This window comes from Pelecanus crispus, chromosome 11, assembly GCF_030463565.1.
Source record: "Pelecanus crispus isolate bPelCri1 chromosome 11, bPelCri1.pri, whole genome shotgun sequence".
Classification (NCBI taxonomy): domain Eukaryota; kingdom Metazoa; phylum Chordata; class Aves; order Pelecaniformes; family Pelecanidae; genus Pelecanus; species Pelecanus crispus.
In genome coordinates this window covers 36,706,752-36,730,845 of record NC_134653.1, presented here as the reverse complement: position 1 = coordinate 36,730,845, position 24,094 = coordinate 36,706,752, and the positions used below count along the sequence as shown (strand labels likewise).

General features: G+C 43.4%; 1 protein-coding gene across 1 annotated transcript in view; it reads left to right on the top strand.

Annotated features, from left to right (window-relative positions):
• Positions 1–24,094, top strand: part of GALNT9 (polypeptide N-acetylgalactosaminyltransferase 9) — a 157,912-nt gene that overhangs the window by 5,618 nt on the left and 128,200 nt on the right. The window lies entirely within an intron of this gene.

Genomic DNA, 24,094 nt, shown 5'->3' with positions numbered 1-24,094 from the left:
ATTCCAGTTCCGTTCCTTTCCTTTGTAGATGTGGCTGGAGTTGGAAAAGCAAATATGGGTCTGTCATCTTTCTAGTGAAGAGCTGCAGCATGGCTGTTGCACATCTATAACCACCATATGGGTTTAGAGGATTAGAAAACCCGGCTTTAACTTAATACCCTTGATAGCGGGAGTCGGGTTGTTTTTTGAGTTTAGCAGGTTTTTTTTGTTTGAGTTTTTTAAGTAAGTAAAGGCAGGTAGTAGTTAAACCAAGAGCATCATTTAAGAATGCAGTTCCAGCCACTGAGTGCATGGCTGTTCTCCAAGGAAATAATCAGATTTATGAAAGGAAGGAAAAGAAATGAGTCATGTTTAACAAATCTTCCTTTTATTAATGCCCCTCTCTAACCTTACTAATGGGTACTCAGTCTCTCTTTCTCAGTGTACTTGGCATACTTTTTTAGTATTGTTATTATTTATGGGGTTTCACTTGGTAGTAATTTCCATCGCTTATTTTAAACTAACAAACTGAAAGGGGGGAAAAAAGAAAAGAAAAAAGAGCCTGTGATGTTCTGGATAACAGGAAGGAAGCAAGCCAATGACAGCAGAGCAGCTTCCAACCTTGTTGTAGTCCTATTGATCACAACTGTCCTCTGAAATAAGAGAACTTTAGCTTCTGAGAATGAAAACCAGACAGAGATCCTCCCTCTGACCCAAAGTCATCTTCTCCTGAGAGCACAGAGCTACAGCAGCCAAGTGTTAATTGGATGCCTATAAGACTTGTGTCTGCTTTTCCTAAAACCCACAGCTATGGTGCCAGGGAAGTGGCTGTGAATATCTGAAAGCCTCATACGTGGGGGCAAAATCCATTTCAAGGACAGCACGGCAGATGCAAACAGATTAAAAATTATCTTGCTGCCCTCTAGTTTTTATCCTTTTCAGGTGTTCTTGAATATCCAGCTTTCCCAGCCAGTTTTGGAGACAAGCTACAGTGCAAATGACACTTGCTGGTTACTCAGCAAGTCCTGTAGGACATCAAAAGAGCATAAAAATACCTGCAGCAAGGCTATCTCCTGAGCCGAGATTTGCTTGACTGATGGAACAGAAGGGAGTAATCAGGGAGCAGCATGGTACAACTTGGTCTCAGGTCCTCTCATTTAGCTGGCGTTACTTTGAGTTTAAATGCGTGGTAGTACTGCTGGGGATGAAGGTGACAATCTTGGTTCTGTAATTTATTTCTCAGTCTAATCTGCTAGGCTTTCAAGTTCTTATTTGCAAACTCTCCAGTACGCTGAAGAGTATGGAATTTCACCCGGTGAAGATAGCTTCAGAGCTTGGTAGGCTTCACCTTTTCAGTGTTGTCTTAATTCAGTGTTGTTCTCTAATTGCTGCTCTGTCTTCTTTCGTTGCCCATAGTATCCGCACTCGTGGCATACAAGAGTGTGGCATGGATAATCTGTATGACTTCTCTGGCCTTGGTTTTTGGAACTCTGAAGCAGTAGGGAAGGGCCTTCATTTGCATCAACAAGAGGTCCTCTAAAACGGAGAGAATTGAGGATGGGATTACTGTTTGTGGCAAAATGGTCCTTTCTTCAAATTGAGCTTCACTGGCTGGCTTGCTGAAGTGAGGTCACGCCTGTGGTCTGGTGTAGATCTAAATGGAGTGAGCTGTGTGTGTATGTGCAAGTCTGTAGATGTCCAGGGAAGTGGTATTTTGGAGCTGAGTTCTGCTTTCTTACGTTGGACATTGTCCACCCACGGTGAGGGAAGTGGGCTTGTGCTTCTGTGGTTCTTTGCACTAGCTTTTTATTCCACCTGGTTTAGCTAAATCGGGCTCATTGCTATGCATGGAAAAGACAGTGCAGCAGCACTTTCTGTGGGAAAGCTGGTGGAACATCCAGAGGAGCTCTCACACCAGTTTCCTACCTCTCTTACTGCATTTCTCAGGCCATTTCATTTCTGAAAAATTGTGTATGTTTGTTTGTTTATGCCTCTCATGTCATCTTTCTGAAATGCGTGTTGAGAGGGCTCACTTCAATGACTATAGCCCTGTTTGTTGGTCTCGTAGTAAGAGGAAGAAATGGGTGTCCTCAGAGTAAAGTAAACCGCTTGCTGTTTGCCATCAGGCTAAGCTACTCTGTGTACATTCTGCCCAGACTTGCAAAGCTGTCTTGCGAAGCCGATGTGGCTACCTGCCTCTCCCTGTATTTTTTTTTGGATGACTTGTTCTGAGGGATCTGCTCTCAAGCCAAGGATGAGCCTGGGACCATGAATTGTTTTGTATCCTCAGTGAGGGGAGTCCTTAGTGAAACAATGCAGTAGAAAAGGGCCAGTTCTGTCTCTGACACATGGCAAAAGGCCTAATTTTTGTGTGTGTGTGGTTTTTTTTCCCAAGTATGTCCTTAATTACTGGCTTTGGAGGAGAGTCCGAGGGCAGCTGCGGAGTAGATAGCTGAGGAGACAATAGACTGATTCTGCTTTGTCATTATGAGCACTGTGGACGCCTCATTTTCTCAGGGACTGAAGAGTTGTCTAAGTAAATGGGCAAAACATTTTTAGAAAAGGTGAAAATACAGATTTCTGAATATTTTAAGCCTTGCACCACCTCCTATGGAGCCATTCTGTAGAAGCCCTGCTGCCACAGTCTGATTTATACTTTTAATACTTGAGCTGTAATTTGCATGTCATCCTGGGAGAGCTTCTCCAAGCACTGCTACTTAAAAATGGTTCTGTCAGGCAGAGGTATTTGGTGTCAGAGGGTTACCTATTTCACAGCATCATTTGGAAATCACATCTAAATAACCCAAACTCAGTGGATAAAACATGCCTAAAATATGAAGGAACATGTTGGGCCTTTGGGTTCTTTAGTGGATTTGCTTTGATTTTAATCTCCTGGGTTAAATGTTAGAACAAATGCCTGAGAGGCTGCTGTAACGCCAACATCTCCCTTGGGGGTGAATAGCCACTGTAGAATAGTGTAGCACTGGCAAAAGCCACGCTGTCCCCCAACAGACCCCTGATGCCTCCTTCCTCTCGGCAAGGCCAAGGCACGTCTGTGGAAAGAGGCTGCTGATGTAAAGACCTTTGCTATCCATGTGCCACTGGACTCCACTCCAGGAGAACAAGTCCTTGGCCGTACAAACCACTGCTTTCCCCTCTTCAGGCAATTAGCTGCGGCAGGAGGGAGAGGAGAAAATCTGAGCCTGGGTAGGCAAAAGGCAGCTGTGGAACTCAATTATCTACCTTCTACTTACATTTCAGAGCTACTCATACAGGCGATCCAGTTGCCTTTACTGGAGCACTCATGAGAATAAGCGCTCACTGGTGTAAGGGGCTCACAGGCTTTATAAGGCGCGACTCAAACCAGGTTTGCTCGAGTTGCATTTGAACCACCGCTTGCTACACGCAGTGTAAAAGGTCTGCCAACTAGGCTTTAACGTCTGATAAACTGATCAGGGAAGAAAATGGATCCTGCCAGGTCTCTCTCTTCTGTGAAGTTCTTTACGTATTCAGACACTGTGAAACACAAGTACTGCCTACAGAGGTTAACGTAGGCTTGTGTGAGACTGTGCAGAGATACCTGTCAGGGGTTCCCTCTGTCAGAGACTTCATAGGCTCGGGAAGCACAGAGCTGGTCTCTGCGGGATTACCAGTGTGTTACTCGGTTTTGTTCCTGGGGAGAACTGTTACCAACCATGTCTGTGATACCGTCAGCAGTCGTGTTTAGGCAGGAATCTAAGGCAGGTACAAATCCGACACCGCTTTCTAAGCAAACCGCAGATCCTGCCAACCCCTGTTCTGCTGTCAGCAGCGTATTGTGTGGACAGTGACAGATATCGCTGGTTGGATGGGGTAACTTGCTCAAATAGCTTTTTATGCCTGCAGCAATGATCCAAATTCTCCTCAGCTCACCCATGCACTTAGTTCTGTTGAAGCCTAAATTAATCCGTGTTATCGATCCAGAAGCATCAGCACAGCCAGTAGTTATCAGCATAGGAACTCCAGCAGTAAATTTGGCCAAATGAAGGTACTTCTGCCACAGGAGGAACAGTGTATTGGCTAGTTATGATGAGGTATATGTAGTATAAGGGATAAATTCATGCTGTGTCCCTGTACTACTGTAGTATGGTTGAGAACAGGATCCTTCCTCCTTGAAGGTTTTGGAGTGATTCCCCTTTCTAGTGTAGACCCTGGTGAGCTTTGTGTTTCTACCTCTGACCCCTACTACTGGAGTCTTTGATTGCTTTTGTGTTTGTGCTGTTTGGCTCCAGTTTGCATTTTGCACAAAGAAGTACACAGACCAGGAGGTCAGGTTAGCAGCCTTATCGTGGCTGTCTTGCTCCTGGTATCTGAGCAAGCTTTGTTCAGATTGATTTATCTGTTTCCACAGCACTGTGCAGTACTATCTACCAACCTCTTCCCACACCCTGTCCATTACGTGTGCTGCTGGACACAGCCCCCACGCCTCAGCTACTGCCCGTGCCCCCGCGGCCATAGTTCCCCCATCCCTCAGCCAGTCCCTGCGTGGTAGAAGCCCTTCACTTTTGACCTTTGAGATCTGCCTCTGCCCATGATAATTTTTGTCTCAGTTTGACAGCGCTGGGCAAATAGGTGCCTAACTCACAGAGTCCAACTGGGATCCAAAACTAGGCTTTTCCTCGAGATTTGATTGAATACGTGTTTTTAGTGTGTGTATGCAATTAAATGTGTATGGGTTACCTGCATCCTAGCTGAATGCTTTGACCACTAGTACGTTGTTTAAAAAAACAAAAGCAGGATCATATAGCTTTCCCTTTCCTTTAGGTGAAGAATAAGACCTCTGCTGCATTCTTTAGAGCTGTGGGTCTTGTGGGGGCAAATGTTTTCAGACTTCAAAGCAAGGATGGGACTTTTCATTCCCACCTTTTCAGCATCCTCTCTTGACTAGTCCCATCCCGAGCCTCAGCCAAAGGTTTGGTCTCTCCCTGGAGGGATAGCAGGTCCTTAGAATTGTAGAATCATAGAATTGTTCAGGTTGGAAAAGACCTTTAAGATCATCCAGTCCAACCATTAACCTAAGACTACCAAGTCCACCACTAAACCAGTTAAGGGGAGAGTCATAATTAATTTCATGTTTCCTTACTGCAAGCACTAAGCTTGGACCCTAGCATCTAGGAGTTAACCTCCATGCATTAGAGCACTTTGGAATGCATCAAAACCTGGAACTTGTGCAAGGTCACACACAGTCTCCAATTCCTGTTTCCCACAGCCCAGAGTAGCATCCTAGCCAAGGTATTGCTGTACCATTCCCAAAGCAAAAGGGGCTTTGTTGCACAGGAGCTCGTTTTTCTTGGAAGGCAGCCACCATGACAGGTGGAAAGCCCTCTCCTGCAATACTGGAGAAGTTTACTTCTCATTTTGTCTTGGTGGCATTTTTGGTGGGGTGACGAGGTTAATTGGTTGTTTTTCATTTGGATTCTTTATGCGGGTTTTGTATTTTATTTGGCAATGGGGCCTTACTGCCCTTTTAGAAATTGAATTTATTTTTTCTACAGCATTCATATGCCTCTAGGATGTGAAGCTTTTGTAAATAAAAATGTATTTTTTGTTATATTAACTCATTTTCAAGCAAGCCTTGTATTGTAGAAAAGATTGGTAGTATTCTTTCCTGTGCATACTGAACTGGAGGCAGTGATAAGACTAAAAATATCCCCAATTGAAATAGCATTGTATAACCCAAAGGTTAGTCTTCCTCGGGATTAAAATTTGCAGTCGCTTTGTAGATTCCTTGCAAGGCAGATTTCTAGTCATCCAGCCATGAGTAAAATGAGGCTACTGATAGCTGCGCAATTTTGCATCTGCAAAACTCAACCCCGTTGGTGACTACCACAAGCACAAGCCTGCTGGTGAAAGATGCTGATAGCCGTTGTGCTGGTGTCAGCTGGCCGATGAGGCTTGCTTGCGTTACAAGCGCTGTACTGAAGGTGCTGGGCAGGGACTCTGGGTACCGTTCACACCTCTAATGGGAAAAACAGATTTTTGCTGCACAGAGCTGTTAATCCTAAAAGATGATGATAGATTGCAGGTGGCTCCATGTAACAGATGGGAGTGGAGTAAGTATGAGGTAAGAGTGAGCTGATCATGTTCAAGTTACTAAACAACCTAATACAAAGCTGCCTAACTGCTGAAATAGTTGATGCTTACAACTTACACAAGCAGTGAGTGGGTTTGGCTTGGAAAAACGGGTGGTTGAGTGGTTTAGGTGTTAGCCTGTGTTAACCTTGGGTTTGGAAACCACATTTTTTTGGTAGTTCTGTTACACAATTTCTGGGTCACATGGAGAATCCCCAGAATCCAGGTCTGCAGATTTAGGCTTCTGAATTCCAGCACCATCGCAGGGACGTGGGCAGCCAAATGCTCTGCTGGAGCCTGCTTGTGTATTTCTTCCTGGTGACCAGTCTTTCCTCCCACTTTTTAATGATCTTTTGCACCTGCTAGAGGTTGCAGCTCTCTCAACGTTTGAAGAATGTCTTTTGTTTATTCACTGCTAGCATTGTAGGGAGCAGTGAAAAGATTTGCAGGTATTAATTAGAAATTTCCCATCTTTCTTCAATTTAATATTTGGCAAACTCACTCAATATATCCATCCTGGGATACTCCTTTAGGTGTAGACCTGAACATGTCAGCACCTGCACTGAACACTTTGCTCTCAGCTACTCCAGCTTTGAATACGCAAAACCTATAATCTTTGATTTTAGACTTGTGCCAGCCTGATCCTCCTCCTGAAATAGATCCATCTGGCTCAATGCATTTTCATTCAACAGAAAATTAATTCTGGAACGGAAGCGGCTTTTACAGTGCTAGTATCCAGTGGGGTTATTATGCAAACCCTTCCGTGTTCTGAAAGAGTCAGCTTGGTACGGTTCCCATATTCACAGCCATGTTCCCATTTCAGGCCCACAAAACCCTAAGCCAGGCTGCAGAAAGCCCTCTTAGATGAGGTCAGGGAACTAAGAATCTCTTCTGTGATTCATTCTGAACCTGATATGCCCAATAACTGGATTCTTTGTCTCCCTCTTTCTGTCGCACGTTAAAAAGTTCACGAAGTGAGATTTTTAAGTCTTCTTTGCACAGTGAGAGCAGTGAACAGAAGATATTGGGAAATGGCAGAGAAATATTCATGAGAGAACAAAGGCATGGCCTAACTTTGAAGCTGGGGTGGTGCAGCCAGCATGCCAATGGACCCAGGCTGAGGGATGCAGCCCTCAGAGAAGGCGTTGATCATTGCAGAGGACATTTTTGCATATGTTACAGAACTTGGTTTTTAGGCATCTCTCAGCCTTTAATCATACTGACAAGAAGCTGGAACACAAATATTGCTGTCTTAGAGACACGGTGGAGGCTGCGGAAGAATGAGACCAGTGAAATACTTTGTAAAATTCTTCTTATTAAAGTTGCTTGTAGTCGATGAAGTAAGGATGGGATTAGGGAACTGGAATCGGGGTCTGTGCAGGAGTCGTGCTAGGACTGCTCTAGCCCAAAGGGGAGGTGGAGTTCCCCACTGCAGCACAATGTACAACAGGTTATGCTGGTAAAGCCCGTAACGCGGTTTGACAATTCATGTTAGCGTACATTGTATATACTCTGGACCAGAATTTCAAGTGATGAAAGCTGTCTCTTACATAGCCTACTTATGGCACTGTGGCAGCAAGATCAGAGTCGGGCCCAAAGGACGGGGCAGCTAATGCAGGATCAACACCAATTAGACATGACTCTGCGATGCTCTGCATGATGGTAGGCTGAGATATCCTCTGCACGCTGTACTGTCAGAAAACAAAACTGGGTATTTCTGGATAGAAATTTAGTTTAGAAAAAGAAGTCAGTGTATGATCTTTCGGTTTTGTCCCTGAACTGGAAGAAGATGCCTCTAATCTGTTTGATGGGTGATCTTGCATGCCTATGGTTTCTCTATGCTAGATACAAGTGTCTCAACATGTGGTTGTGAAACTAGAGGTTGAATCATAGAATCGTTTAGGTTGGAAAAGACCTTTAAGATCATCCAGTCCAACCATTAACTTAACAAAGAGTATTTTCAAAAGTATTTTGACAGATACTGTACTGACGAAAAACAACCCAAAAAGGTTTTGTTTGGTACTCCGCTGATGAGGCTGTGTGGATTTGGGATCATACCTTGCTTTATATTCCTTTCAAAGGTAGGGAGGGAAAAGCATCCCTACTCCAAACAATCAGAAGGATTCATTTCTTAATAAATGCCAGGGGAAACGGGCAGAGTTACATGGAGTGGCGTGTCCTGCTGTCATGGTGCCTCACCTCTAAGTCTGTGTCTCCCCCTTCCTAAGGGACAAGTACTAATTTAGTGAGTCAGGCCTTTCCATACAAATTTTCTTTAACGTGGTATCTTTACAGGGAAAGTGGTTTTAAATAGGGTCACAGACATACCTCATTATTTCATTAGGAATCCTCTAATCTGTGACCAAAACCCATGCTGTTTTATCACTTAATCTGGTTCTCCTCATTGCCACTAACACCTGACAAGAAGCGTGTGTAAGCTCACAGAAACAGGAACCGGGGGGGCTAAAGGAACAGCTTCAGTTCTGGCTTTTGAGAAAATATCTACAGCTGCTGAAGTACAAGACCTGGGCTTAGGAGACCTGGGCTTCATTTCCAGGCGTGGCTTTCTTTTGCTCTTTAGCTGTAGTGTCAGCTCATCTCTCTGCTCTTTTCCTTTCCCTCCCCTTATCCGTGTCCTCTATTTAACTGAGGAGATCCGAGTCCAGACTAGTCTGTGCAGCGTCTTACCCCGTGATATTGTTAATCAATGATCTAAATAACAGCCAGGCATCCAACAGGCCTAGACATCCAGTAATTACCACAGTTAATCCTAAAAATAAGTGTTTAGTTCCTTGAGCAGCAAAAGCAAGAAAGCCGACTCTGTTGTGGGTTGGTATCCCAGAGGTGAATTCTTGGGTTGTCTCTAATAGCTCCAGTAGTTCTCTCGTATTTGATCTTTTACTGAGCCTCTTCTCTCAGTAGGAACGTTTTAATGCCGCTTTCTTCCCAGATGTTGACTTTTGTGACACTTGCAGAAATGTAAGTTTTGGAGACCTCTGGCTGTCTGCCAAGCTTTGGCTGAAATTGGACACAGTCCTCAGAATCTAACGAGCAGAGGTGAGGGTATGAGAGAGGGAAGCAGACCGATAGGCAAATGCAGACAGCATGATCCCACAAACTGTTTTTTCTTAGCAAACCAGACTAAAAATCATGTTTGTGACAAATGGGATTTTTACTCTTTTAAACAAAAACATGAAAATCAAGTTCTTGACTTTTAAAGGAGCCAGGCTCAGATCTTCCCACTGAATTCCTCTGCTTGCCCTGTTAATTGGCAATATGTTAACACAGGCATTTTTTCTCTGCTTTCCTGCTTGCTTCAGTTAATAACTGTAGCAGCATGAAATTTCCCTGACACTGCACCAGTACTGCAGGAGAGCCTCCTTTATTTTCAGTTCTCTAAAATGGCAGATGTGGGTCCCACTAGCTTGTCTCATTGCCTTTCAGTAGTGTCAGAATAATTAAATTACGCGAGGAGCAGAGAAATGATCCTGTGCTGCTCTTTGCTAGGCAGCGTGAAGCATGCCCTGCTGCTCATCTCATCAGATACCCTGCGTGGCCCACAGGGCTCAGCGTTGGCTTTCACTGGGACCGTTTGGTGCTGGAAAGCTCTTTTTCTGCTGATGGGAAAGCGTGGGCCTGACCTGAAGTTGAAGCGTGACCGGAGGGCACCTCTGCTTTGTGTCCTTGAGGAGCGATGAGTCCAAGCTGTAAGCTCAGACCTCAGTTTTCTGAAATTCAGATTCTGATTCATACCTGGCTCTTCACTGAAGGATCTTGTCTCCTGTATCGAGGCGCCTTCTATCACTGTCTTCATTTCTCTCTTTACTGTGTAATTTAACGTCTCATAATGTAGTCATAAGTACAAACCTGAGACATATGAGGGGACAGGAATGTTCATTCTTTTATGGAATTTCTGCATAAAGGAAAGCTTGAAGAAAAAGTGAAAACCTGCATTTTTTTTCACATTGCCAGATAAGCACTATTGCATTCAGTGGCATTAGGAAGGTAATTTGGAGAAGTCTCATCCACAGTTTCAACAATTTGGCCATTGCCTTTGCATATGATCTGAATTCTGTAGGCGTGTGATAGCTTTAAACACGCTCTGTAGGTGGATCAAAGCAGCGTGGTGTTACCAAACGCGCCCTCCGTTGTCAAACAAAGCCCACTTTGTCTTGCAGTCAGTTTGTCAGGGCCTAAACCAGCCGTAGGTCACAGTCAATTCGGAAAAACACCAACACGCGATGAAGCCAATCTTGTTAATAATGAATCAGGTATTATAGCAGTGCTCTTTTTTAAAGTGCCTCTAACAGTGGATCGTAGCTTTCCCGTTCTTGGAAGTCTGAGTCAATTTGTCTTTATATCAACAATAAACCAGAAAGGGCAGAAATCAAAGCAAGCAATGTTTTTATTACTGCTTTTAAATAAAACATTGTGCCAATATTTTTTCCCTAACATTACATCTTCATTTTTGGAAATTTACTGACAATTGCTATTTATCCTCATTTCTCCTTTCTTTTGCAAAACTATCTCATCCTTTGATTTATTTCCTCCGGAGAATATAGTACCTAATTCTTCTTATTTTTCCCTGATAAATCCCTGATTAATTGTATGTTATAAGCTATCCACGCAACATTGTGTCTTTCATTTCTAAATAGGCTTTCTTTTATGAATTTCAAGAGGGAACTCTCTTCTCTCTAGAGCCAAAACCAAATCCAGGCTCAACCTTTCTTTAAGGAATAGCAAGGCACTTCAAAACCAAGTATGATTCTCAGTACTGTGGACTTCTACTCCTCCTCTGCACGCAGGAGAGAATCAGACCTTTAGTTGTGGTGCATCCTCCAACAGACCTGCTATAAACCTGGCTGCCAATTTATCTCACCAATTAGGACTCTGCATAGTAACTTTCTTCAACCACTGTAGCTTCAAAACTGCCATAAATTGTTGATTTGTAAGCATTTTGGTTCAGATGCTGGATTCCAGGCTGTATTTTTGTGGTTTCAAATGCGTCCTGTTATTTGGTTTTGAACTGACTTGTCCTGCTGGTAGAAAATTAAATCACGTGCGTATTAAGAGGTTGATGGAAGGAGGCACTGCAGCCTGGCATCGACAAGCAAGGCACAGCTGTAGCGTACGTTGACATGAGATATGAAAATAAAGTGAAGGGAGGAAAGAGGAGGAAAAGCAGAGATGCACGTTCTATCTCAACCCAAATTTCCAAGCCAAACTTCTTGAGAGGTGTCAAAGATGTGCCTGAAAAAGAAGCACACAAACACAGTTCAAGAAAAATACGCATATCTACAGATGTAAAATAGGCAATCTGGCAGGAAGATGAGTATGTTTTGAAGCCAGCCATCAGTATTGCTGTGTAATGATGCAAAATAAAAGTATGTCACCTTTAAAGAGCCTGTAAGGCAATATCACACTGAAACAAAAATGGAGGAATCGAGGCTTTCTGTGGCTCCTGTCAAAACCGATACCCAAATTAACTGATTTCCGTGTGTGGGCCCTTGAAGAGATCTGACGGAAGTATTCAAAATCTCATGTCCTCAGTGGCAGCTGATCTCTTCTACCATCTATTCCCAAGGAGAAATGCCTGATGATAAGCTTGAGAGGCAGCAGATAGAGAACCAGCACGGCTCTGACAAAACCGCGGACCTGTTCAGATCATTTGATTCTCTTGTGCCAACAAAGACACGGGACAGCGACTCTTGGAGCACGGAAGGGAGAGCAGTGAACGTAGCCAGCAGGTCTGTAGGTGTTATGTTGTCTCTTTATTGTAGTTGCGTTGCCAGACGTGGACTTAGTGGCTAATTTCACAGCTGTGGAAAATCGAGATCCTGCTTTCAAACACGACGTGATTTTGAGCTCCAGCAGCTACTATGGCTGGGTTTAATGCTGTCATCCTCTGCTGTGTAAAACGGGTTGAACAACCTGGAGCTTTTCAGTCATACAAATGGCAAGTGTTGTATGCGACTTTGTTATTGGGAAAGCTGCCTGTGTGATTATGTTAGTTTAATTTAATAGCAGACTGTTTAGGTAAATGAGCAGGGAGGCATATGAATGTCTGCAAATAATGTGGAGCATGATTGCGAAATGATGCTGCAGGAGATGGGCTTGTCTGGCCCTTGTCAAGAGCTCACCAAACGCCCTTGAGCAGGGAGAGAAGAGTCTTGCTTAGTCTGGGACACAATCCCTCCGAGATAGAGCAGAGCTCCAAGGGTGCCTGGCTGAAACCTGGGCCGAAAGGAAATAATTTGGCAGGCTTGGCGATGTCAGATGTGACACAGCCTTTGGGTAGTTTAGACTTTAATATCAGCACGATAGAGTCTAGGGTAGTACAGGCCTGCATAGGACCTGAAGTTAGATAGATATGCTTTTCTTTACGTTCCTTGTATTTCAAGATAATTTCTTCCTCATGGAACCTAACCCTGTGGGATTTGCTGCTGTAGTTGAGCTGGTCTGAGAATAGGCTAGTCAGGGATTTCTCATCCAGAATTGCCTCAGAAATCAAAGGGGTATTTTTAATGGTTAGGGACATGCAGTCAGCTCCATAGGTGCAAGAAAATGTCGTCGCATCCGGCAGCATCGTTCCGGCTGTGGGCTCCGTCCCGTCAGACCTTGGGTCAGAACTCCCTGCGACCGTCTGCCGCTTCCCTTCCCTGGCTCTGATTCCCGTAAGCAAACTCCTTGTTTTTCAAAAGATCTTTTCCTCATTTATGAAATGAAAGCCCTTTACCTTGGCTGTGCATGGCTTGTTCCTGAATCTAATTAAACAGCCCTGAAGTTTTAGCTCTTGCACCTTGGAGCTTTTCAAGGAGAACTCCCTTTCCCTTTCTCTAGAATGGCTCTGTTATCATTTTAATGATCACTTTCCCCAGGAGTTCTGCCCTCTGTTTCCCTGGAAAAATTAAAGAAAATATAATATATTGATACAGATGATCCATTTTATGTGAGTCGGTGACACTCTGACCGTGACAGTACCAGAGAATTCATTGCTGCAGGAGGCCATTGAATCCAATATTAGTGGCTGGGTTTTTAAAGGGCACTGGATAGTTTTAAGCCCTATTTTTACCTGTCTGAGTTAAGATAATGAGGGTAATCTAATATTATGCTTCAGGGCTTTAGTTACCTGCCTATGGGGTTCAGAAGGGAACTCTGCTTCCAGGGACTGTGCAGGGTTTAATTGGCCAAGTGCTTCATGATTTGTGTTTTGCTTCCTCTGAAGCCTCAGGTATTGGCTACTGCCAGAGGCCAGATACCAAACTGATGACGTTCAGATTTTGTCTCCTTTTAATATCAGCGGGCTGCTGGGCAGTTACACCGACGTTTCAGCTCCCAACTCCAGATTTATGCCATCGCCAGAGGAGGAGTTTTCTGGCTTTCCTCCAAAGCCCTGAAGAGAAACCAGCACACGCCACGAGTCAGCTGGGATTTTAAAACTTCTAGAAGAATCTTGGCATCTGTTATCTGTTTAAAGAAAACAAACCGATCTTTCTCTGTGAATGATCTTTTTGATCATTAAAATTTAAAAAAAAAACCAAAATCAGAATCGCACATATATAATTCAGAATTGTGCGTACGGGGTAGGCTCTTGTTTTTTTTGTTACTCAAAATTTAACTTTAAAAATATATCACAGATCTCCCTTGTTTAAGGATCCCTGCTCTTTAGGAAATTGATTTTGCTTATATCAAGGCTCTGACAAAACTCTGGCATCTTCCTTACTATCTATAGGCTCGCGATCAGTGTTCTGCCTCACAAATGGGGTTTTATCTTCATCTCCAGTGGTCCGTGTAGCTCCTTTTTCTTGGTCCTTCCAGTCGTCAATCTGTTTATCTCCTCCTGAATTATCTGCTGTAATTAGAATACATTTTCTCATCTCAAGGGGAAACCAGCTCCAAATGAGTATTCTATAAAAGCAATTACTTTTGATATTAGATATCTGTACATAAACCCACAGTATTTCTTCCAATTAAAAAGCACTAATGAATTTTGTGTCTAGAGAGGGAGTAGCCTACGCAATGCTACTGGTTTTGCTAAGCCAATGAACAAAACATTAGGCCTATAAAAGGGCTGATGAAGCCAGCAGTGGTGGCATGCATGAGACACCTTTGAAGAGTAGGTCAAGGAGAGAAAATGGCTCTGCAAGGATGTATGTTCCTTTTTTTTTTTCCCCAACAGGCCAACCGTATGCATTGGCGGACTTGGTCAGTCTCCACGTTGTGCCGAGATGATTAACACACTTTTTCCTACTACGTTTGTCTCTACTCCTGGCCCTCCATTAGGCATTTTTTCTTTGCCATTTCCTCAGATATTCCTCTCCTCTTCCTTGGAGTCGGAAGTCATGCACTAGGAATCTTGCATTTGGCATGGAGCAGCTTTACCAGAGATCTCTGCGTGGATGCCTTCCCTCTACAGACACGGGAGGAGATGTGCTGAGCCATCTCAGCAGGAAACCTCTCTTACATATATCAGAACTGCCATCTTTCATCCTCTCAAAATAACCTGAATGAGTAGGGAGCTTTTATTACAAGCTTTGCTACAAAAGGAATCATTTGAGAAACATCTTGATTGTGTTATTCTGGAGAAGGCTATAAATCCTGTCCCTACCTTATTTTCCCATAGAAATCCTCTCTTTTTCATCCCCAAGCAGCCGTGTGTGTATGGTGGGCACGTTGGGGTAGGACCTGTTCAATGGGGCAGAAAAGAAGATCCTCCAGTGGGCGATGAAACAACAAGTTTTCTTGCTGTTATGACAAGAATGAAATCCACGGGCCACTGTTGCACTGCAACCTCTGCCTCTCTTACTGATCCATGTTGTCTTCTTCCCCGATTATCTTTCTGCATCTGTTTCTTCAACATTGATAGCGAGCTCTTTGGGGTAGAAACTGTCTTTCTGGGCTCATGTAGCATCTGCTACAACAGTCTCCTGAATCTAGACTACATGTTATGAAAACACTAAGGGAAAAAAACCCCTGTTCTGGCCAAATCCTGTCCTGGTAGGGCTTACTATAAAGGGTTTAAGGATTAGTACATCAATATGGTAGAGGCAGAGTGTGTAGGATGGAATAAGGGTCAGCTTCCAGCCCAGATGCTGATAACAGCCCGGGGCATTTTTATGGCATTTTCCTTCTAATGTACTTTGAGCACTTGACAGATATTCATAGGCTGCACCTCAGAGTGCTCTCTGCAACCAGGAAATGTCCCCATTTTAAAAAAGAAGGAACCTAGGGCAAAGCACATAAGGGGTTGGATATCAGTCCTCTTGCCAGGTACTTTGTCCTAATCTACATCATTTCCAAGGCTCCTGATTCTGCACTTTCTCTGCCTGACTAGCTTCTGTGGGCAGAAAAGGAACAGCCCTCCTACAGGCAGTGCTGCGAAATCCCTTCATCCCTTCGCTGCTGCTCAGCAGTCTTCTCCCAGATAAATGTCTTACAGGATTGTCTGTCATCCGTGGGTGAGGGCTGAGAAACACGATCTCAGCCTCCCACTTCAACAGAGAGAAGGGTCTGGAGATGAGGTCAAGGTAAAACGCCACCGCACCACCTACTTTCCTAGAGCCAAAAAGTTGCACATTAAGTGCTTCAGCTTTACAAGTTACTGTACTTTTTTTCCTTTTCAAACCATCAGCTACAGGATGGTTTGTCTTCTCCCTGGTATATCTTCAGAGATACTTGGGGCTGATACTGGATACTAGGGGGCATAAATCTTTCAAGCAAGGATGCAGCAAACGATTACAACTATAAAAAATAGGACTGTATTTTGGATTTCAGATAAATGGAAGCGCTGGACTCACTTAAAGTGGATGGGGTTTTGTTTGTTGCTCTCCTCTTTGCAGAGAGTTGGAGCCTGCGTCCCTGCGGAGTGTGACTGGGTGAATGTTTCTGTATGTAAAACTAAATCTCATCCACATACAGCGTTCCTTCTAGCTCGGAAAGGGAGCAGTTCCCTGGGTAGCAAATCTTATATATTATGTAGGCTTACTGCAGGGTGGTGGCAGGAGAAACTGAGTTGGGAGATGCAGAAATTAAGGGCCAGGCTCTGTTTAACATTTAGATTTAATCATGAACCAGACACTACTGACTCCTCATGCTGCATACTGCTGTTTGCAAAGTTGACTGAAATAGTGTCAAATAGTGAAATAGTTTCAAATAAGATTTTTTTTCTGGATCTTGTTGATCCTTGAGCTTGCAACTGCAAAATGCTTTTACTTTTCCACATTTAATTTTGGTGTACTGAGCTGCTAATGCATTCGGCAAATCTATGCCAAAACAATTTTTTTATATTCTCCAAGGCAATAATCACAGAGAGCCACTCTTTAACTCTGACCATTTCTTCATTAACCATAGTTTGTGCAGTATTTACAGGAGTCAATGACAGAGGCAGATACCTGGGTTTGGCAAATTTTTGCATGGAATCCTTTGGCAAAAATGAAGCATACAGCATGGGAGAGGGAGGAAAAAGAAAGCACAGGCTGTGAAACTTGCTCAGCATTTTGGCAGAGTCAGGGTGGTATCATAGGATGGAGAAGAGAGAAATACCATTCTACGTGTGGTACCAGATGATGCTACTCCACCCCGTTAGCTCCCGCTGACACCACAGGGGATCAGTGGACAGAAGATGCTTCAGCTTTTGCCAGAGTAGGCCTGTGTTAGAAACTGAGGGAGGCTGCTTTTTAATTCCCAAATTAATCACAACAGGACAAGAATTCAGGTAGTCACTGGTTTGGATTTCTGACTCCACCACCGTGTCTTGCGCAATCCTGGGGAGCTCCTTAACCGTTCAGCAGATCGTTTCTGCCCAAAGCGGCGTAGGATGACTCCTTCCATTCTCAAGGGGCATTGGGAGTCCAACCTCACCGTGTTTGGGAGGCACTGCGATATTTCAGTGACGGCTGCAAAAGAGCTCCAAGTACCGTAACTTTCTGGGGGCTGCTTTGTATTCAGTAGCCCAGTGAAAGGACACATGAAGCAACACAAGCTAGTACAAAAACACTATCCTGGAGCGCCTCAGTGCCTAAAGTACCCAAGGTAGAAGGGGGTTTGTTTATTTCTGAAAAAGAGATCTTTTTTCTGATACTGAATCTCAAGCCCCAGATCTGCATCTTTTGGAATGCAGAATAGAATCATAGAATCGTTTAGGTTGGAAAAGACCTTTAAGATCATCCAGTCCAACCATTAACCTAACACTACCAAGTCCACCACTAAACCAATTAAGGGGAGAGTAGCAATTTCATGTTTCCTGGCTTGGTGGCTGGATTATTTTTTAATGAAAGTAAAAACTAGGAATCATTAAGGTTGGAAAGCATCTCTAAGATGATCAGTGCAACCATCAACCCGACACCACCATGCCCACTAAACCATGTAGTAAATAACTTGGGTGCTTTTTATCCAGAGATTTCAAAATGTTTTGTAAAAATAGTTACCGCTGCCATTTTGTAGCCTCTGTATTTCCCTTCTAGGTCAAACTATCCGCCTGGTGGGACTCATCAGTTCAATTTGGAATTGAGACAAAGCTCACGGCACCTTTTCTCTTGGCTGTAGCAACTGTGCCCCACAGGGACTTGCTTCACCTCCCCGGGATGTCTCCTTAGCACCCAGTCCGGGCAACGTACTGAACTGAGCAGCCGACCAGAGCGTCCCTGGGCTGTGCTGGGTGTGCGTGAGAGGCAAGGCACTGTTCATGCGATTGAGCCTCTCTCTGAGGGAAACGTGTTATTTTAGAAAACCTGTTCCTCTTAGTTATTTTTAGAGATAGCTAAAATGGAGCTATAAACAGCGAGACAACTGGCGAGCTGAGACCTTTTGCTTAGTGTTGAACAGCTTGCTCATGTTGCTCTTTCTTCCTCCTCCTCCAACCAGCTGCTTTTCTTGTGCCTCTGCTTCACTCTAAAATCCTCCTCTGAAGGAGGAAGACCAATTTTTTTCCTCCATGCCTACAGATATGCCAGTTGGTGAGGCTGTAACCTTCATCTGAAGTTTCTGGTTGCCACAAGATTACAAAATTAGCGCAATACAGTAATTCAAGATGGAAGCACTAGGGCTGATTGATTAGACGCAACTAATACCTGCTTCCAAAAGGGTGGCTTTGTATAGGACTCGCTTAAAAAATGTTGTAAACCGAGTCTCGTTTCAGCTATGTTACTGAACCTATTGAAGAGTCTATGAAGCTTTTTCTTTTCTTTCAAAAGATATAACTGGAAATGCTAAAAGTCAGCTTTGCCAATCTATGGAGAGTTGCTATTACCCCTGAATTCTTTTTTTTTTTTTTTTTTTCCCTTGGTTGAACTAGGATCTAAAGATTTTTATTACCTTACAAGGTATGCAGGCATGTTTTCAACTGAGAAATTGGAATTGGAAAAGGAAGGAAACAGCTGTTTTGCTGATGAGTTTTATGGTTCTTGTTTAAAAGAGAGAGAAGTGTTTCAGGGGTTGCAGGTAAAACTGGTGGGAGACTGTGCCAGATTTTTAGAAGGAAATGTTTTATTCCCACCTTTTAAGGTGCTAGGAACCAGAATACTTTTCTGTAGTTATTCAACAGTGCGGATAGTCTAAGTGTAGCTAAAGCACACAAGTTTGGCTTTGGAGCCCTTCTCAGCCTAAGACTGAGACAGGTCAGCAAGGGCATTTGAGAGATTCTGCAGCAGTTTTGTCAGTGCTTACCAAATCCGCTGGCGCTGGTGATGGGGCTGGCCTTGTGATTGTGCCCAGCACCCCTGGTACCACCCGGGCAGGCTTTTGATGGAAGAGGGATGAGGTGTGGGAGCAGAACCACACCTGCTGAAGGGGAGGTAGCCTTGCCTGAAGTGGCAGGACAGGCAAAGGCTAAGAACAGACCTGGGCTATTGTGAATGTGGGTGTATGATTATTCTCAATTGCTTATTTTTATTTTGAATAGGCAAAAGGTTAATTATGTCTAAGAACCTTGGCTGAACCTGATTTACAGCTGCCTGCAATTGTGTTGCAAATAATAAAAAAAAGACACTAAAATAATCTCAAATGTAGCTTGATTTTGCTTTTGCCATATTTCCTCACATAAATCTCTTCGGTAATTTTACCATTGTGACAGGGTTTATGGTGAAAAATAGAAGGTCTCTTTTCTTCCTAGAAAATTATGCATCCTGCGGAGTAATTAATCTGGTTAAGAAACTAAGACCGGTTCATTCTGCTCTCCGTTCTCCCAGCAATTTCTTTCTTACACAGAAATCTCTGCAGTGAGAGCAATAAATTTGAAATGGGTGACAGACACTAATTATTTGTGACCTCATTGTCATCTGCGGTGTTGAACTGGGTATGACTGATCCCAGTGTATGGGCTGTAGATCTTTTTAGGCTGAAAATTTAAAGAAAAAAACCCCAGCTTTAAAAATAGCAGCTCTCTGGGCATTGCCACGGTTGTTCCCTCTTTCCCCTCTGTGCACATCCCCGTTTCAGAGCTGGCAGCATGATTTCAATCCTTTGCTCTGACACGAGCCGCAGGGTTACGCTATCAGCAATGCTGCTGTACCCTGCCCACAACGGCTTCACAAGCCATGGAAAAAAGGGTGAAATGGGTGCTAGTTAGAGCCATAGGTAGGCAACTCAAATACAAGATGAGGATCTGGAAGTCTGCAGAAAGCTTTAAAAGAAGAAAACGGAAAAGCCCTCTCATCTGATCTGCCTTGGTTAAACCCCAGATATATGCTGGGAGTTGAACCAGAAGCACTTCTCCGTCTGTCTTTTTAGGTTTTATACTGCTGCCCATCACTGTAGGACCCGAACACCCAGCATATAAAATCAATAGCAATTGTCGCTCTGCCGAGCAGCAGTATTTCCAGAAGCATATCCCTTTCCTCGTTGTTCCAGTAGGTGAGACCCACGGGAATGAATTCTGCTATAGGCTGTCCCTGGGTCTTCCCCGAGCAGAAAACACCCAAGACCTAAGGCACAAATAACTTGTTCTTTGCTGGCTCCCTGTCTTTGGCAGCCCACCTATGGATCCTGTGGGAGCACTGCTGTGAAATATTCTGCTCCTCCGTGCCCTCCCAGGTGTTGTTCCCATGTTTGGCATGCTGGAAGGCCCCCGAGGAGATGATTCAGCTCAGTGGTCCCAGACTGTGGGGCACCCCTTGGATGAGGGCCCAGAGGGTGTGCTGGAAGGTGCGTCTTGTTCACCAGCGGCCTCTGCCTCATCCAGGCCTGAGGACACTGTCTCCCATCTCCTGCCTCCTGATCCCATCTCTTAAGACTAACCTTTTTTTTGAGAAGATGCTGCTGAACTGGCACCCCTTTTCTGTTTTTTCACAGAAGGCTGAGCAATGCAGATAACTGGATTTGGGGGTTAGCGAGTTAGGATCTTGACTTAGGTAGTCAAGGGGCAAAGCATTCTGTTGAGGAGACATTTGCTGAAGCAATGGGTAATCATTTGAGACGAAAAATGCTATGCAAATGTTACCTTATGTGAGACATAGTTATATTGTGTCTAGCTAACCAACCGAGCATTGAAGAACATCGCCTGTAATAGCTGAATTTAACGCACACACAAACATATATATAAAATATACTATATTCATTGTTCCCAAGAACTTCTAGAGACACCTCAGTGCTTTTCTTGCACAATGAAGCAATGTGATATCATTTATTTAATTGCTGCTCTATATCGGTCAATGTTACTGCATTGCTGTAATAACTGTCAGTCAGACTAGACTACAATTTGGGTAATGAATGGGGGAAAAAAATTCACAGCAATGCGTTCCGAGAGAAAGTCAGACATAAGATGACTCTTTCCTAGAACAGGGTTGGATTATCAGCATGAAGAGACAGAATATCAGATTTAGGAAAAAGGTATACGAAATGATTGTCATTATGCATGGTTTGGAAAGCTGTCAAACTAATTCTTTCATAAGACAAATAGCAAAAAAAGTGCTTGATGCTTCCTGTGAGTTGAAAGTTTCATTCCTCTGTTACTTGTGCCATAAAGATTGCAAGTGTTTTGTTCTGTAAACTGCAAGAGCATGTAGGACAAAGAATAAGGTTTTCAACTACTGGAATTAAATTGTTGCTTCAAGTCTAATGAGCACGCCACATCTTGGAGTGGCTTTCATCAAAGCAGGTCAGTTCACTTTAATGAAGTCATCTTCAATTTGCTTTGATGTAACATAAGTCTAAGACTGTATCGTGCAGGAAGATTAGGCTGCTGTGGTTTTCCTTTTGGGAGGGGAGAGATTTAGAGACTCAGACATGTAATTTCTGTAATTACTTGAGCAAGGACTAGTTGTCAGGCCAGGGATGGCAACGTTAGGCCCTTCTGTTCTAACTTTTCCGAAGGCAGTAATATCAAATACTAGAGCTGGCCAAAGTGCCAAATAGCCTCTCATCATAAATTGGAACAAAAGGGACGTTACAATTTCCTTCAAAATGAAGCTCCCTAAAATATTTTCAGAAATATTTAATGTGTATTGAAGTGCTTCACTTAGTAAGGTAAAAGAATTTCTACTGTTTGAAATCACTTAACTGCAACATGACTCCTTCAAGAGTTTTAGTCGCGTTTCAACAGAAACCATGGCTGTCTCATTCTCGTGGAGAGAGAACAGAAAATTGTTTCACTAGAAAATTCAATTAGTCCTTCTTAAATACCCCAAATATCATGTTATCACATTTTTTTTACTTACAGCTTCTTCCTTTGCATGACCCAGTTGGAGACATAATTATATCAATTCCTAATTGTGAGCCTCCCTTGTGCTAGTTTCTCCCTATCCCTGCAGAATGCAGAAGTATAATACCAGCTGCAGGTTGATCCCTGATGCTAACCCAGTTGCTTTATGATGATTGCTGCAAGCCAGAATGGAAGGTTCTCAGACATTTTTGAGCCAGTTTTAGTGGAATGATGCTTGAGCATCAGTATAAATCCCAACAGCTCAGTGCTTTGGTCTTTTCTCTCTGTCCCAGAAATACCCTAGAAAAAGGTGCTGTTTTGAAGCTTCATCTTTCTACTTTCCCCTCATGGGTGCGTGGCCTGTGGGGTTTCAGGTTGTGCCTCTGTTCGATCTCCCTTGCTAGTGAGACCTGGAGCTCACCTCCCACACATACCTATAACGAGACCATGGCTGCATGAGCCTCTTGTTTTTCCCTTCATTTCAAAAGCTCACTAGGCTTGAATGCTTGGAGCTGTCTGAATTTTTCAAAAGCTTGGCCATGCCAAGAATGTTTTTCTGTAGGGTGTCCTTTTTTCCTCCTTCTGCCCTCCCTCCTCCTGCTAAGACATGATTCACTCTGAGACAGCTGAGCATTTCAGTGCATGATGATGAAGAACATGAAGAAGACATCAAAGACACAAAACACAAGCAAGGCCTGTCCTGACTTGGGGTCGCTGATTGCAGTATGAGGTGTGTATTTTTGTAGGCAATGTCTGAAATTCAGTACCAAAATTCCTGAGTAGTGCAGGTACTCAGCCCTTTTATGTTCAGACAGGCTATTTGTAGTGTTGCACTTAACCTTAGCGCAGGATTTTCTCATAAGCACCTACAGCAGAAAATGCTAAGTTTAGTCTTTCAGACCACTAATGAACCACTGTCTCTCTCTTCTGTCCTGTAATTAAGAAGAGATGATGACGGAGCTGTAACAAGTGAGGACAGTGTTAGCAGTGAGGTGCAAGAGAAATTCCTTCATGAGGGACTAAGCTGTCCCCGACCTTACTGTGACTTGGAGAAGCCAGTCCCAGCTTTGTACTGCCTTGCGTGTCTGTTACTAGCAAATGCTGAGAGTTTCATTCTGTCTTTCTCTTTAATTGTTTAGTTGAAATAATGACATTTTCTTCTTAAAAAATTCTTAATTTGAAAAACGTTGAGCAAGTCAAACTCTTAATTGTTTTGCTCTGCATTGTAAATGATTTGGAGGATATTTGCACATTTTTGAGTGGTATCCCCAAGACTATTAAAAATAACTTTTTTGCTTATAATGACTTGTTGATAATGAGCCTTTTGGAAAGGAAAGCTTTGACATTAAACACAGGATATTTGAGGAGCTTATTTATGAGAATTCAGCACCAAGTTAAATGGCTGTTGCCATGGAAGAGGCTCTTGGCGATGTGATCATATGGGCATTTTTTATGTCGGTTTAGTTTTGTTTTACATGTATTTTTGAGTTGACTGGTAATATACCAGTGAATGAAACCTATAAATGCAGTGTTGACTGGCTAATACCTCAGCACTAACCAAGTGGGGCTAATCGTTTTAGCTCAAGTGTGTCCAAACTTTCTGATCCTATAAGCTGTATAGAGCCGAGTGTCTTACATACTGTACGTATTTCATTCATCAGAGATCTGAAGGACAGAGGAAACCTGTAGTAATTCCCAGACGAGAGATGGTGTCAGCTACCTAACAGTTTTAGCACACCTTTGTGGGAACAGGCTGGGCAAGGTGTGCAGCTGAGTCCGAATGACCCATCTTTTGACTCACATAGTGAACTTAGGTTTACCCCGTGTTTCCCCCCAGCAGCAGCTGGTGACTAGTCACATAGCTGTATTCCCAGCATGGGAACCAAACCTGAACTGTTCAAGAGCTGCAGGTGGTCTTTGAGCCACAGAGCAGAAGCCTCAACCCCAACACTTGTTCCAGAACTAACATTAATACGGAGCTAAAGTGGCAGATCTACACGCGGTAGAAATTCAACGTATCTCCCTTAAAGTGAACGGAGCTATAATGGGCTATAGTGGGAAAGGGCCTGGCCTCCAGCTCTTATGAGGAAAATTTATCTTAATTATCTTAAGGCTAATTAGGCATTTTGGAATGTTTGGGAACAAGATTCCTGTTTCCAGGGATTTATACAGGAAAAAGGAGAAATCATGAAAGCCTCTAATTGATTCTTTATAATGTGCTCCTTAATAATTATGCACTGATACTACAAAATGTGTTGATATGGGCTCTGGTTTGAAAAGCTGAGGATAATTTCTACAGAGCCATGAAGGTTTCAGAGCTGAGTTTCATGGGAGTTCAGATCTTGTTTATGTAAAAATATTCTGTGGTCAC